At 41.7% G+C, this 13513-nt stretch overlaps 1 long non-coding RNA gene across 1 annotated transcript; it reads left to right on the forward strand.

Annotated features, from left to right (window-relative positions):
- The first annotated feature begins 3839 nt into the window (after positions 1-3839).
- Positions 3840-5246, forward strand: LOC146195420 (uncharacterized). The gene is made up of 2 exons (XR_014705571.1): positions 3840-3908; positions 4744-5246. It is a non-coding gene; the product is annotated as an uncharacterized LOC146195420 (long non-coding RNA).
- The last annotated feature ends 8267 nt before the right edge of the window (positions 5247-13513 follow it).

Raw genomic sequence — 13513 nt, forward strand, 5'->3', positions numbered from 1 at the left:
ATCACCAAATATTTGAATGATCACTGAAAGGCGGAGACTGTGCCGGAGGAGTGGCGGCACGCAGAAATCATCACCATCCCCAAGCCAGGCAAGTAGCGATGTTTGGAAAATCTGCGGCCTATCTCACTGACCTTATGCCTATGGAAACTGTAAAAAAGGATCGTTATGATCAGACTTCAGAACTATTTGGAAGATGACGATCTCATGCCGCACAAAATGTTTGGTTTCTGGCCAAAGACGTCCTTCTTCTTCTCAAAGAGCAACGGGCCAAAGTATGGAGAGCATGTAATCATGGCTCTCGACTTCAAGGGGGCGTTCGACAATGTTAGTCATGAAGCCATACTATCGGGTCTGAGCAATCTACATTGCGGACGAAAGATTCATGGTTACGCCAAGGCCTTCCTTACGGATAGGATCGCGACTATAGGGATCGGCGACTTGCGATCGGACAAGATCAGGATGCCTAACAAGGGTACGCTTCAAGGATCTGTAATTTCGCCCCTACTCTTCAACATCGCTATGATTGGTTTGGTGGAGAAGTTGAACGCCATAGATGGCATTCGGCACGCAATATACGCCGATTACATAACGATTTGGACGACGGAGGGCTCGCTAGGTCTCAAGGCGGAGAGGCTACAAGAAGCCGCGGACTGTGTCGACAGCTACGCAGGCGCTAAGGGACTTTCGTGTTCGCCTGAAAAATCTTAAATTCTCACAGTATATAGGCCCCGATAAGACAGTAAAGTTGACCTCACCGTTATACTAGCCGGGCTCGCATACCAGAAATGCACGTGCTGAGAGTGTTTGGAATGTGGATTCAATCCATCAAAGGTCGGACCACACGATCAGATTACTATCTGGATCTTCGGCCCAGATAACGAGAATGATTAGGTGACTGACCTATAGATGAAAAGAGATAAAGTAGAAAGACACGCTCATGTTAGTGCGGGCGCTTGTGGTAAGGAGAGCCGCGTACAGTCTTCCCTATCGACACCTGACCCAGACGGAGAAAGAGAAAGTGAAATCGATCCTCAGGAAGGCGTAGAAGACAGCGCCGGGGATGCCAATAAGAACGGCAAACGCGAATTTAATGGCCCTTGGCTTAACAAACGCATATAAAGAGGACAGGGAAGCGCAGCTTGTCTATCAGGAGATGAGGCTACAACGCACTACGGTTGGACCAGCGCTCCTCCGAAGACTAGGCTATCATGATCACATGCTGCAGATTGAACGGACGATAGACATATCGGACGCGATCCAGTCTACGTTTGCATTAGAGCCAATTCCCAAGAACATGCCTCCTGTCGTTCATCAGTGTAGGCATAAGGCCAGGACGGAAGCCTTAGCCAATACCTGTCAGAACAAGAAGACCGTCTATGTACACGCGGCGATGTATTCTAACCAAAGAGATGCGGGGGTGACAGCCGTAGAGTTTCAGCTAAAGGAGAAAATGAGCGCCTCGATACGGAACTGCACCGTGTCTGACGTCGAGGAGGCCGCTATTGCTCTACCTGTCACTGAGGGCAATAGGTCTGGGCGTTCGCTGGTAGTAATGACCGATTTGCAAGCCGCTTGCCGAGGATTCACCAACGGCAGGATTGGCAAAAAGGCGGTCGCCATCTTGAAGGCCGGCGGGATAAGCGACACAACACAATTCGTACTTTGGGCTCCGGTGCATGGTGACATTGCCGGGAACATCCAGGCCGATCTCATAGCTCGAGGTTATGCAAAGCGAGGGAGGTCAGAGGCCGAAGAGACCGAGGCAGTGACTCGTACCTACGCAGACATTTTGGTGCACTACCGGGGGACCAGAAGACGGTATCCTCCGCTCCAAAAGCTGTTAAAGAGAAGACAGTCAGTGTCTTGACGGCCGCTACCAACAAATTCGTATCCATGCCTGTCTTTATACATCAAGATACATCCGACCGTATACAGGGACACGTGTACTTGGTGCGGGCACAGACCGACAATTTATCATATCAAATGGGTCTGCCAGACAATAGATGCAGTGCCGATAATTCACAACGCCACGCCGGAGCAGTGCAAGGCAACGCTGTCCAGTTCGGAGCCGAAAGGCCACGTTTGGCTGATTGAACGGACCAGCAGGGCAGCAAAGGCCGCGGGAGTCCTGAACTGAGGACCCAACCACGGGAGCTCTAGATTATTTTTCTCTTTTGCATTATATAAAGTATTCTCTCTCTGTCATATCGTAACATCCTATGAACGTAGGTCGACGACACTCATGTTTGAAACAAACGTTGATTTCACAAACAAACATATTATGTGCACCTGAAGAAATGCATTTCACTTTCTTAAATCTGGTATGCATGGTGCTTCGCTCTGCTTCAAAGGCTGTCTCGTGAAATGTGGCATAATACAACGATAATTTTATCGGCGCAATTTTTCAGCAACGTGCTCAACTTGGGATACAATCATTGTGCACTGATTTTCTTTGGCCATATCCGTGGAAGATCTCAATTGATTGGCTGCTCCAGGTATGTTTATCGTCTTTCCATGTTTTACAAAAGCATGCAGTTTTTGATATATCACTACATGACATGCTGTGACGTTAGTATCCTGCTTTTTAAGCCTTGTGAAACTTTGTTCTGCTTCTATTGCGGTCAATCTTCCTGCCTACGCCAAGACAAGTATGTAATGAAGTTTTTGATGGACAAGGTCTGTAATGAAGCGTCCATCTATGGTTCGTTCGAGTCTATGCAGACAACCTACGGTAGGGTTAATTTCGTGCTGCTCTATATGGCAAAACAAAATAAAAATACAGCATGTCGTGATAAAAAATAGTTGCCCTCTTCGGCACGTGTAGCTGGAGCCGGATCATATAAATTGTGTAGCATCCGAGCTACAGCCAAATCTCTGAGCAGAGAAAGGTAGATTTACTCCTTTAGCAATGCAGTCTCATTGTAAAAGGAGCCGGTAATTACGAAAGTGTTATTTTATTTTTGGGCAGTTTTCACAGGCGAGAGTGCAAAAACTGACGCCTTATTGTTAAGCTCTAAACATTGATATTTTAGTATTTAAAATTCTTGTTTATATTGTGGTTTTTTAAAATAAAATGCCATGCTTGAATAGTTCTCACCAACTGCATATATTAGAGAGGAGTAAGAAGACCTAAACATTTGATATCAATTTGGCAGCGCTTACTTTAAATACTCTGTTCGATCTATGGCCGCTTTCTCTAACCACAAATTAGAAGAATCGGACAACTAAATCAAGCACCGTTCCGCCGCTATTCCTTTTCCTAGCACTGACTCAAGTTGGTTACTCGCTGATAGCGGCGCCTAAACTTATCACTTGCTATACATGCTGGTGGCTTCCGCTTAAACCTGGTGCATTTAAAGTTACACGTTTGCTACACGTTTTAAGTTTAGACCACAAGCGATTAATTATGTGGGGCGTTCAGTTGAAGAATTTTGTTTGATATAACGAAGCAGGTTTTAAATTTCCCCGTGTTCTTGTTCAGTATAATGAATGCCACAGGGCATATTGCTTGAATTAAAACGTGATGGAGTTGATTCATAATATGTTCTATGCCTAACCATACCGATGATACCTTACAACGAGCTGGTTATATGTGTGTTGTATCTGTTTGCGCCACGCAGTAAATACAGTTCTTAAATTTCTATTCCCACAGACCATCATTGGCAGCAAAGCGCAAATTAATTTAATCTTGTTTACCCTATTGAAATAAAACTTCGCAGCTAATACGATGTGTGTTGAAAGGCGCAGGAGCCACTGAGTAGAGTCAGTAAAAGTATTTCTGCACTATTGATCCTTTTATCTCAAGACAAATTTATTGCCCTCCTTCTGTTTACAGGGACATTCGCCTCGTGATATGAACTTCAAAGTTGTTCTTGTCGGTTTGGCCATTTTTGGCATTTTGATGTCAGGTAAGACTAGTCAATAAGCAATTAATTTTATTTTTTATATCAAGGACAAGGAAAAATTTGTTCCGGATATATCACTTCCTACTAAATTCATCATTACTATTGTGTGTTTGGCTGCCTTCGACTGGTGTATATAAAAAAAACAGCCATTCGAAGTCGATCACACCAATTGAATAGCGAAAGTAATCAGCTATAATGGGACGTGCTAGAAGACAGAGTACGAAGTTATTCATGGACAATAAGAATTATTGTTAACTCCTTTGCAAACCTTGAGACAACCGAGGCGTACAGTAACCGCACATCAGTTAGAACTCGCATTTGTACCCATAAAGAGTTTGACGGCTAAAAATACCCGATTAAACAGGAGTGCGAGATCGCTCACCCAAAACGTTGAAGCCGCAAAACCGTCGCCTCTAATCCTTACAGGAGTACAAATATGGTACTACTCTGAAACACGAGGAAATTGTCTCGCTTGTTATGCCGAAAACTGATCCAAGGTTGCGGCACTAAATATTAAAAGGTTAACGGTTTAGATACGTAGCTAAAAAAGCCGAATCTACCCGCTATGCACAAAATCACCTATAGTTCACCATGTTCATTCTAATCTAAGGATTACTTGAAAAAGTACGGCGACGATGTTTTCTTTGCCGGCCATCAGCATACAATACAAAATCAAGCATAAAAGTTTTCTTCGTGTTCAACTTTAACAGTTTTATTTATCCTTCTAATCGTAATGATTTTTCACCCGAGCATCTAGCTCCATTTAGATCTGGTGCTCATAAATCTGGCTGTCGGGTGAAGCACTTCTCTGAAGTCCGCTTTTTCGCACCATTTTCAGAGGTGGTGCTTAGCACTGCAGAAACGGCGTCGGAAGCAAAGCAGGCCGCACAACCGCACGAACGCGCTGCGTCCGGAGCCCAAGTTGCTGAAGAGCGCATTGGTTCAGCCTGCATTACCACACTTTGTGGCGGTGGCCTGGGCTAGCTACCGAGACTCTCTCATGGAACTGTCCGGAATGGGACGAACACTAACTTTTACCACTTTTCCAAAAATATCGAAGGCACCAATTTGTAACGAATAATTGTTTGCACAGCTCTCTCACAGTCAGTGGTGTCAGAATCTCTTTCGATCAAGATCAATGTAATAAACGTGGATACGAAATGTGCACCATGGCCTGCTCACTGGTACATTTTATGTTGTACGTCTTTATATCCTTAAATAAATAGACAATATAGAAGACGTTGCGATGAACATAACAGCAAGGTTGGCCTCAATTTTATGGTCTCTTACATCAGATTATAGGTTGGGAAATTGAAAAAGTATTAAATAAAGATAATTTAATGTGGTTGGGCAAACAGTGAGCTCTATTTGCAGTGTTGCCTGCCTCTAAAGAGTGTGAAAGAAAATCGTTACCATAGTTTTTCTCTCAACAGCAGCAAACTAGAGTTCAATCGGGTCAGTAATCGAAGGAGCCTACTTGGTTAGCCGCCTCTGCTCTCAACGATCCGCAGGGTGCTGCAGACAATGTCAACGTTTTGCTATTATTTATATGTGGGCATATACTCTCGACCACGTAGGCTGAGGCACAAGAAACTTTGTTCCCCAGTCAAAGCGCGTGCCCATTATGGCGACATTGCCTTGAAGGAGGGTTGAAATCTGGGTCAGTTGTACAGTGTGTACATCGAGTTTCTTCGTCCTTGTCCCTTGGCTGGTTATTATTCTTTAAGACATTGATTTACGTGGTGTAGGTGGTTACGAGAAGGAGAGGAATGAGAGGGTAATGAAAGACACGCAAGTTGTGCAGCTCAGCAATTGGCAAGCATTCCTTTCTTAGTCGTCATCCAGGTGGCTTTAGTAAAGAAGAAATCCGTTTTTGCCTATTCGTAGGCGTATAGTACAGGTCTGTTGAGCTCTAATACACAAGTAGCCACACCCCAAAGTCACAAAGGCGCACGTTGAAAGAGGTCCTCAAGAGTGCTCAACCAGTGCCTCTTGCACAGCTCTACAAAATATCGTCGCTTGTATATTGCCTGGTCGGCGCATTGTGCTCCGTGCTTGTGCGCATATTGATTATGCAAACTTTGCCGTGATGTCAGTGAAGAACACCAAAACAAAATATATATCCACCCTTTAACGGCCCCTGGACTAAAAGTATCAATAAATAAATAAATAGATAAATAAATAAATAAATAAACAAGAGCTGCTTTAAAGTGTCTTTTAATTTTCATTTTCTTTTTTCAGCTTTAACATTGCCTCCAGGTCACTGCGCGCGTTCTTTAGATGTCTTCGCACTTTCGTAGCGGGACTGTGCACACTGAAGTATAGTCTTTTGAAAGCACCTAATAAGTAGTACGTGCTTTTGCGCGCAGATAATAATGACTCTGGAAGCAAAATGGGCCATCGTCGGCCACCTAAAGTTCTAAATAAGCAATACTAGAGGTAAGGTGCCCTTGAATTAACGGTCTAAACCAATCTGGTAGTCTAAAATACTGACAGTCAGCTGCACTCTAGCTGTCATATACGGAATATGTTTCACTGCCCTCATATGAGATTACACTGAGTCAGAAAATCATTCCAGATAATAGAAAATTTCTTCTGCAATTCATGAGGCCTCCAGAACTCTCCGGAAACACCCCATGGTCTTGTGGGCGTATAGGTGACAGACGCTAAGAAAAATAAAATTTGTAAAATTTTTCTCACCTTGAAATTGGGAAATATACTTGATTGTTTTCGTTTCGCAATATAATTGTCCAAGACAGTTTGGCTCGATTTTGAAAAGCTTCGTTCCGCGAAAGATTGAACGTGCCTCAAAAGACAACCTTTGGATCAGAAGAGACGTTATCCACGAACACCGTCGAATAAAGGGAATACGCAGATCGATCAAGATCAAAGACGTAAGTGAATTGAAAAAGTTTAATTTAGGAAAGGCCGTTGATAAGGTCAAACAATCAGTGAATCAAGCGAAAGATTATAATTTCAACGTGACTTTATAAAACTTCTTGAAAATGAATCCTGAACGATTTTCAAATCATTTACGGGACCATGAAATAGCACAATCCGTACTGACACCAGAAGATAAAACTAACACGTCTAACATATACAACAATGCTTTCTTCTCAGTTTTCCCTAAATATAACGGAAGCTGCCCTGAACTTTGCATATTACCCAATAACAATATCGAACCTTTCAGAATTACAGATGACGGCATTTTTCACCATCCTCTCATCCTAGATCCTAAAAAAGCAACCGGCCCTAATAATATTCCGAATGATTGTTTTTTTTTTTTAGTATGCGGAGTGGTGTAGCAGATACCTTTTAGTCATCCTTCGCAAATCTAGTTCGTCGTCAAGATTGCCAAAAGAGTAGAAAACAGCAAAGATGTTACCTGTCCAGAAATCATGGACAGAGCTTCGCCCGCAAGTTATACACCAATATGTCGTGCAAGTACCATCATGTAGAATCCTCAAACCAATCATTTCGAATAGCAACTTTCCTCGAGAGCAATAGCATGTTGCTTGCGACGCGGGTTCTGAATCTTTAAGCCAGTAACTGAGTTTGTGCATGACCTAGCAGTTCGCATTAACAACCTTCGACAGACAGACATTTGATGCTCAATTTTTTGAAAGCTTTCAAATGTGTATTATACAATAAGTTAATAGGAAAATTAGAAACTTTTATCAGAGACAGATAATTACTATCCTGGTTAACAAAATTTCTGTACCATCGCTTTCAGTTTGTAGTTTTCAAGCATTTCCCATCCAAAACAGTACCCGTTACATCGGGAGTGCCCCAGGGATCATGTTCCTGGGCCACTGGTAGTTCTGCATTTTTATCGGCGATATAACTAACAACAATATTTCTAGGCATAAGTTCTTTGCAGATGCCTGTATTCTTTGCAAAACAATCAATATCCACGAAACTCACCTCGCACCAAATAGTTCCCCTAAGCAAATACCCGAATATAGTAAAACACAGTAAATGACAATAAGCACTTAAAAATCTGTTACATGACCGTAACACGAGAGAAGCACCAGTCGCGCTTTTCATTCACAATAATTGGGGCACCACTAACAGAAGTTACACGCCATAAATATTTAGCTATCACGCGGTAATCTGACCTTAAATAGGACTATCACATCACTGGCATTACATCAGTTGCTATGTCAGAAAGTTTTGCTTATACGGAGAAGCTTATGTTTTACACCATTAGCCACTGAACACCTAGCATACAAAACTTTCGTAAGGATAATTTTATAATACGCGAATACTGTCTAGTACCCTCAATCAGTAACAAAAATAAAAAACTATAAGCTGTTCAACGCAAGGCACTTCGAACAATATATAACAAATACAAACGCACTCATTCACTGACTGATGCTGTTTCATGCGGCATCCCTACCTTATCATCGGGAAGCCATAAAATCGCGACTAAATTTTATGTTTCAGTTATTACATTACCACTACAATATAGATTTGGCAAAATACATAATCTCAATAACGCGACCATCTCGGCACAAATACTCATACACACTAGCTGAGTGTATCTGTCACAATGGCACATTTAAGCAATCTTTCTTTCCTTTCGCCACCACTGAAAAAAATCGCTTAGATAATCGCCTTACCAGCGCGAAATCTCTATCTTCATTCCTAACAGAAGTAGAACATTTAATAAATTCGCGGTAGTGGTGCAAGTGCCCTACCTGCTACCAATAGTTTGAAAAACTGTCACGTGCACAACTTTGTCGCTTGCGCGATGTGTAGTGCATTGTGAAATGTTTTTTATTACGGATGTTTTTGCTTTGTTCGCCTCTTAGCACAAGTAATTTGTTTCCATTTTCGCCTTCGTGTACTTCTATGTCCTCTCGTGCAGTCCATGAAAAACGTGTAGATATGTTCTCTGCTGTACTAACAACTTCTTGCTAGGTCTTGGAAGAAGTACGACAGCATTATAAATTAGTAAATAAAAATGTATTCTTTTTTTTTGCACTAAAGGTCTGACGTAGTACCCACGGAAGGTTTGTTCCAACGAGAAAAAGTACAAACATGCTGAACACAAGTACCGCATCGAATGTGTACAGTAGCTCCAGATCACAAATTATGAACGTATTTAATATTGGCAATCGTTCCGAGAAGGTCGTTCGAGGCTCGGGAATTAAGACGACACTGGTTAGTTTAGATCTGAACGGTGGGATTCCAACCCTATGTTCGTGTTCCAGTGGTGGTAGATTTCGGACGGCAGAAGAATGAGTTAGTTGCGAAGCACTGGATGAATATGAACAATTTTATAATATAAGCCAATATTACAAATTTTGCAATTGTAAGCCAATGACATTTTGTTTTTCATGCGTTTCGGGGAAAATATATAGCTGTTTAATAACAGCTGGAATATATCGAACTGTATATTTCTAAACTGCTTGGATGGCATGTGGTAGCTTATCGTCAGTCATTATATTCTCGAATGTATGACGCATACTCCAGTTTGCTCTGAACAAGCGGTTCTTATAAAAGAACAGATGAAGCAAGTCTAAATCGGCAGAAAATTCTTGAAGATACATCGTCGCGATTCAACAGGTAATTATAGTGTTGATGTGAAACGCAGATGAGATTTCGACTCGACGATAACGGTAAGAAGCGATACATTCGAGGATTTGGTTGTTTATTTTAAAAACGCAAGGACAGCTACAACTGTACAGGAACAAATCGTTTACGCTTAGGGTTAATCAGATATATTTTTCACAGATCGTGCTGACTACCGGAAGCGGCGATGTAGCCTTCGAGAAAAGAACACTGTCATCTGCAAATACATTACCGCTAGATGAAACACAGACAGATCATTTTAGACATGAGGAAGAACAGCGGATCTCACATAAAACATGAGGAAGTCCAGAGTGGCCGGGAAGGTTGGTGCGCATTGTGACTACCCTTGGTTGCAGATCTGAGTTTTCCAAAACTCAGGCGACATTCTGAGCTGCTAGCTGTCAAAGGGCCGGTTTTCTATAGCTGCTCATTTGCCATTGTGTTTAAAATTTTCTGTGCAAAAAAAAAAATGAAAATCACATTGGTAACTGGTCACAAAGAGTCGGACTCGACTGAACGACTGAACTGAACTGAACTGAACTGAACTGAACTACGCACCGAGAAAATTTTTAAATCACTGGGAGCTTTTTAATGGAGAATACAGAAGTAATGTCGCGCCGGACTAAAGATATTACGAATCCATCCCACCCTTGTTGGATAATTCACTTCAAGAATATATTGTGAGCCTTCCGTGGATGTTATTTCATTTGTATATGCCATGATCTTCCTCTTTCATTTGTACATACCATCATCATCGTCCCGCGGCGCCGGCTCCGGCACGCGCCTGGGTTTTGTCACCGGATTAAAAACGCTAGACAAGGCATCGCTGGCCTTGCCGTCACGACCTTGCCGTCTCAAATTAGCCTTCTTTTACAATATAAGCATCATCTCTGCTGAACGTAGAATAATAGACGGTCTGACTTAACGGCTGTCTGCCCCTTAGCGAAGGTCGACTACTTGTAGAGTCCATTTTTTGTATAGTCTCCTACAGTAAGATTCATTTCAGAAAATTCTCGCCTTCAGGACTGCGTGTTATTCTGACTGTATACGTCTAGTTCAGTAAGAGAAGACACGGCGAGGCCCTTTTCACTCCATGCATCTAGTCTGCGTGATATGGACCTAATGTGTCCTTCACTGCCGTTGGCACATTGTTCGTCCTCTTGAACTCCTATATTATGTCCGGTTTAGCTTACCAAGATAACGTATATAATTCTCAGGAAAGAAAAGCTCTTCTTCAACATTTAACAAACAAGGTAATTTTCGTGGTATCAGTGCTGATTGCTTATAAGGCTCACAAAATATCTCGATGAGGTTTACCGCTTTCCTAACAAAGCTCGCTAGTGGTGCTTATACAGCAAAATTTGCTTTCCTCCGTGACTGCGCTTACTTAATCAGTTAGACTTACTCCTCTGAATATGCAGTAATCCTTCAAAACGAAACCTGTAGATTGGGCGCTGCAGATAGATGTTATAAAAGTATTCCCCAACCAAACTTTTATTTAAATTGCCTCACCATGTTAAGATCACAAAGGAAAATCCTGTGTTTTCCCTAAACTTATTTTCAAGTAAAACTAAACCTAAACATTAGAGTGAACAAATACAAGAATGGACATGTCACCGCCCAAGAAAACACATGATTTAGAAAGGCAGCTGCAGAAGGACTGTACGAGTGCTTCAGCCTACTACTCTTCTTGGGTAAGCAATTTTACGACGAGCTAGTACAAGGAATGCGACTGCTATACATAATTCAACTCGCTCACATGAGCAACCACAGGCATCATGTTTCGGCGCTTTCTATTAAAGTAAAACTTTCACGTCGGCCAAACAACAGCATAAAATATTCGTAATATTCGGTGATATTGATGCATGGAGCAGACACATTGCTTTTGACCTGTTATTCTTCAGTGGTATTCCATTTGAAGTCGTCCCGTTCCACAAACTATTCCGCCGGAGCAAGGCGCAGATAAATATACTGGGGTAAAAACGTTATACGAATTGCTCACGTGAAACCCTACGAATCCTGGTTTCAATTTATCATTGCGCCAAGAAAAAAACCTTCTCAGAACATAATTTAATTTTTACGTGTTTTGAAAGGTTACTAGTAAACAATAAGTTGATGACCCGGGCATGCTGAATTTAAAAAAAAAAAGGTATTTAAACAAAACACTTTCATGAAATCTAAAATGATATATATCAAAGCTCAATGATTGGCACTTGAATAGAATATGAAACAAAATATTACGATTGTTTCAGCTTTATTATGAGCACCGCAGAGAAGATGCAGTACTTAGGGCGCTCGACCACTGTCGCCGAGTGTGCGCGATCGATTCTCTGCCTCGGCGGCCGCTTTTCGCTAAAGGCCAGATTTACGGCGCCCGAATACTGTGCGATGTCAGTCGACGGTTAATATCCCGGGTGCTCAAAATTTACGGAGCCCTCAAATACACCCTCAAAACTGTAGACACAGGCTGCGTCCGCTGACCCCGTCAGCAAAATCGTGTTCGCAGCAGTTAAGAGTAATTTATTAGGGGAAGAGAATAATGAGTGGTGTCATATGATAGATGGTGACGTAATGTTGTGTCCGAAAAAATATATAGGTCAAAAAGGTAATGAGGTAATATTTAGAGGCATAAAACGCGAAATTGTGTCCGCAGCAGTTTTGAGTACTTAGAAGTGGTAGAGGTTAATTATTTGTGTCAACCGATAGAGGCTGATGTAAAGTTGTGTACGAAAAAATAATTAGGCCAAAAGGAAACTTACGTAATAATTAACAGGCACAAAACGTAAAACTGAAGTCAAAAATGGTTGCGTTATACAATATCTCGGAACTACAATTGAATGTATCAAATGCTAAAATAGGTAATTAAATCAGTCAATTAAGGTGACTTCCAGAATGTAACATCACACAACCTGAAGTCGAGGAAAACAAAAGCATAGGAAGGCATTTGCGCGGAAATTGAAAGTACCAAATTTTAAAGTAGTTAATTAAGGAAGTTAATTAGGGCTAGAGTCTCCTTTAGTCTGTTCAAGAATTCTCAAGAATGAGCGATCTCGTTGATGCAATAGCAAAACAATTCTTTTGCAAACGTGAGGTAGAAGAAAAGTTAATTCGAATGTCGCGAAGAAAAATGCAGTTTCAGCTGCTGAAATTCTCTTCGGTAGTCAAAGCATTAGTCATTAGGAGTGCTAGTTAAAATTAGGCCCTGGATTCAAACATCTTTGGAAGAGACTGTTGAACCCATTGTCTTTCTGCATTCTCTACATGCCTGCAAAAGTGCTTTACAGATACTATGGAACGGTGAAGCCGAATATGTTTCTATATTGAAACACAGACTTCTGAATTCCTCTTTCCTCCAACTACTGCTCTACCGCTCTACCGCTCTACCGCTCTACCGCTCTACCGCGAGAAGTCGCCAATACGACCTCGGTCGAATCCTTTGCGTCTGCAGTGCACTCTTTGCAATAAAGCGTGTTAATTTTAGTGTCCTGTCTCCTGTTTTTGCACTTTGCAGATGTGTGTTTTTCTTTGTTCTTTTTAATACTCTTCTTTGTAATTTTGTATAAATGGCTTTTGCTCACGCAATAATCTGTGTTGCAAGCCATTTCCCTATGCTTTCTTGTCTCTCCCCTTCTTGCTTACCTTAATTTGTAGTGCCGACTTTGACGTCCTTCCTGTACTTACTCCTGAAGTTAACTGCCAAGATGCAGTTGGCAGTATCAAATAAATAAATAAATAAATGGTCCTGGCCGTCTGCGGAATCCTTAAAGGCCTTTTCCGCTCAAACGTTTAAAATGTTAAAGCTCTTAGAATACGCGGCTTGGCATCAGAACATCAGCTGCGAAAATTGGGAAGCGTTGCTTACCATCATTTTCTTGTAATAGTAGGGATCACGTTCAACCACAACAGTGAGAGCGAGAAAGTCTAGTCAACAGCCACCATTATAGTCACCACTATAATGGGAACAGCACATATGTCTATTCCTAGTCCTATATTTACGAAGGTTTATCTTTAAATATGCTTAACATCTACCT

The sequence above is a fragment of the Amblyomma maculatum genome, chromosome 3, assembly GCF_055883805.1.
Source record: "Amblyomma maculatum isolate TAMU_Amacu chromosome 3, ASM5588380v1, whole genome shotgun sequence".
NCBI lineage: Eukaryota > Metazoa > Arthropoda > Arachnida > Ixodida > Ixodidae > Amblyomma > Amblyomma maculatum.